Source organism: Pygoscelis adeliae, unplaced genomic scaffold, assembly GCF_000699105.1.
Source record: "Pygoscelis adeliae isolate BGI_AS28 unplaced genomic scaffold, ASM69910v1 Scaffold131, whole genome shotgun sequence".
NCBI lineage: Eukaryota > Metazoa > Chordata > Aves > Sphenisciformes > Spheniscidae > Pygoscelis > Pygoscelis adeliae.
Window position 1 is genome coordinate 1,564,488 of NW_008824058.1, and position 3,662 is coordinate 1,568,149.

Below are 3,662 nucleotides of genomic sequence, written 5' to 3' on the forward strand. Positions count from 1 at the left end.
TGCTAAATAGATTTTGAAATCGTGATTTATAGAATAGTTAAAGGTTGAAGCACTTCAAAACACATCAAGAGCCCTGAATCCACCCCACTGATCCTTCCAGTGACTCTAATTCCCTCTTATTTTTCCTTTGTTGAACCAGAAGTCTGCATTTATTTTTTACAGGTATTTCTGCCTCCTTCAGTTCCAGACTAAAGGCCGCTTCTGTCATGTCACTACAACCAGAAGAAGTGCTAAGAGTATACCATGAGATAAATATTTTTGTTATTTATTATTATTTGCTCGCCGTCTAATTCTTGACGTTGGGGCCAGCAGTTCTCCACAGGACACCAGAGACGCACGTGAGCAACTCGGTTCTTCACAAAGGTTGTTCTAGATCTGAGCGCAATTTCACAGCACTTTTCAGGCAGACACAGAAAATAATTTACTTGAAAAACAAACTAGGAGTGTAGGCTGAAGGCACCAGCTCCCCCTTTAAACTCTGCAAGCTGAAGAACTTTGATGAATGTCAAAGCCTTTTCCTTTAAATATGCTACAAATAACCGTTAGCAAAGATTCGGGGTAGGACCCTCCTGCAGCCCAGGCAGGGGCTGCTCCGCTGCGGTACGCTGTAAGGACCTGGCAGCCAGAGCAAACAGTGCAATTCCTCTGCGCTGCATTTCTGGGGCAGGTTAGAAAACAATTTACCTCCATGGTATTGATGCTCTTCAGGTCAATTTTACAAAAAAAAAAAAGAAAATAAGACAGCAGCTTTAGAAAATTGGCTCAATATAAGGTTGCTTAATGACTACGTGCAGAAGCCATATTATTTTATCAGATCCTCTGAACTGGTTGTCAAGTCAGGAGACGCGGCGCAGAAGCCAAGCAGCACATCTAGCGCTGGGGGAAAGTTCCTCCTAAAACTGCTACTCTGCTCAGTACCCATCTCCCCGCTTGGGAATGAAGACATCCGCGTGAAACTAACCGTTTTCACGGGGAAACATTAGAGCTGGAGTCCAGCTTCAAACTCAAAAAACAGTTCCCAGGCAGGGTGTCCCAGGAGGTGCCCTAATGGAGAACGCTGCCTTGGTCTGCAGCAGCACAGGGATGCAGCCGTCATGACATCAGCACGGGAAGGGGCGCGCATCGCTACCTGACTTCACTTTGGCTTTTGGACCTCTCGCCTTCGGAAAGAAACCAAATGCCAAGACCGCATCATTGTACAAATTCATCCTTTTTCACTGTGTTCTAGTATTGAAATACAGTCTGCTGAGTTTCAAAATCCAATTCAATTTCAACTCAAGGTAATGATACAAAATGATGATGATTTTTTTCATGCAGTAATTGGTAGGAGGGTAACGGATAACCGCTACAAAGGCAGCTTCCTTGGCTGAAAGGTAAAAAGTTCTCCGCTCTGCAGTAAACATCTTTTCACCCCTGGGACGCAAGAGAAACCCGTCCTAAGAACAGGGCTGTAGGAGAGACTTGCTCTCTGGAGGCTGCTGTCCTATCTGCACAGGTTTCACTCATAATTAAATTAAATACCGCTCCCAGTAGGATTAACAGAACATCGTGATTGTACTTCAAAACTCAAAATATAAGGCACCACAGCCGAGGTCTAAGACAGCAGCCATCAGAAAGGACTTCCATACCACTGGAAGGGCTGAAAGGCAGGCAGGAGCATCGCCTGAAGCATCAGCTGGGCTGATGCTGGCAGCGCAAGTCATCCCACACGTAACTCAACCTTCCTCTCCGCCCAGCCTGGGCTCTGACCTCTGCCTGGTCCTTCTGGGCTCGACTGGACCAGACACACAAAGAAACCCCAAACCCCTCTCCCGTTCGGTTCAGATCAGCCCCCGCTTCAAACACTCGCAGCTGTAACTTCAGCTCATTTGCAAATCAACCACAGTTTATTTAACCTTCCTCCAACCCACTTCCCGCAGGCTAGATATTCATCATCCGCGGGACTCTCCTGAACGACACGCAGATCAATCGGGCTCGCTCAGCCCCCGTGAGACCCACCGGTACCACCACCGCTCTCTCGCCAGCCACACACAATCGAAATTAATTGCAAAAGCCCTTTCAAATGTATGACCTACTCGCTGACTTCCCCAGACAAAAAAACAAGCATCGTTTTTACACCTAACCAAAAATAGCACCCCGGTTTCCAAACAACTGCGAGTTAATTCTGTTCTTTCCACGCCAGCAGACATTTAAGGCTTGTATTGCACTTCTGCCATCATTTACACGCTACAGCGAGGGCAGGTAACTGTCTTACACCCAGAAGGAAGAAAGCACAGACCGAGTCTCCTCCCGGCTTTATCTATGAAACATCCAACAAAGCTGCAAATTATTTTATAACATTTCTAATAAACCCCTTCAAATTACTGCTTCTGTTCTGGGGGGGGCTGTGGGCTGTTAGATGCAAACCGTAAGCTAAGACAGCTTAGATGGAAGATTTCTGCAACATATTATTTCCACAAAGAGAAGAAACCTATTTTGCATAACGTGTACTAACAGTGATGAGGTTGATGTCTCCTGACCTTCAGTCAGCCCAGCTCCAGCGGTCACGTTTCACAGCATCGGACTCAACTTCTCAGAAAACTGCCTCTGAATTCAATCCCTTTTACCTCAGCAGAGGTATTCAGGTACGTATCCCACAGGAAACCTTTCCCATTTTTCCTGACATAGAATGTACATTCGTAAACACAAATGCACACCTTTGTGTACGTAGATTACTGTATGTTCCCACAGCAAGACCTGTCTTGCCAAATGTGTTTTGGCTTTAAGGTGAGCGATAGGGGAGGTGGACACTGTCATAAAGAATCTGCTGGAAGAGCACCAGGAGAGAGAGATGGGTCCTGGCTTTCCACAAGTTTTAAACCTACTAAGTGTCCACCCCTCCTCTCTTAAAAAAAAGGGGCATCCTTTAGATGAGATTGCCCCTTCCCTCGCGCCTGTTCTTGTTTTCCTTACCTCAACCAGGCCCAGCAAAAGCTACCTGCTGGAAACCGTCAGTGAGAAGTGCTGCAGCTTAAAATAAACCCCCAGTGCTTGTGCCAAAGGCAGTGCCATGAAGGTTTGTTCCAGAAAAGGTTTCCAGAAGGTTTCTTCCCTCCTCACCACCAACTGCGGCACCTCCATCTTTGTATTGACGCGCTCTCGCCATTGCTGATATTGGTCCTCCTCCCGTCCAGCTACCCTCCAGCTCTATACTCACCTCCTCCCTCATTTACTCACATTTTTAAAGATTTTTTTAACTTCAAAACCCTTTCATCCCTCCATGTTTTATCAAGATACAGCACATTTTGCTCTATTTTACCCAATATTCATCTAATCTTATAAAACTAGGTCACAAAATTTGCAAGTTTCTATCAGTTAGGCTTTACAGATCCAGAAAATACCACCTTTTTTTTTTTTGTTCTGTGTATAATGCCTGTCTGAAATATTTACAAAAATAAACTCAAAAGTATACAAACACACCACTTTGTTTTAAAATTCTAATGAGTTATTTACAAAATGCCTTTTCTTCAATCATTTCTGTTTTAAAACAGTTCTGCTAGAAAAAAAAAACCAAGCTGGAGTGCTTTGGTCCGCGTGTCAGCCCTGAAATCCTTACACCAGCCAGCTATGCTAATAGCAGGGAGTTTTTTTTGAAATATCAGGGATTTTTTCTTGAAATAGCA

At 44.8% G+C, this 3,662-nt stretch overlaps 1 protein-coding gene across 1 annotated transcript in view; it reads right to left on the minus strand.

Moving 5' to 3' along the window:
- KCNJ3 (potassium inwardly-rectifying channel, subfamily J, member 3) overlaps positions 1-3,662 on the minus strand; it is a 61,362-nt gene that overhangs the window by 42,799 nt on the left and 14,901 nt on the right. The window lies entirely within an intron of this gene.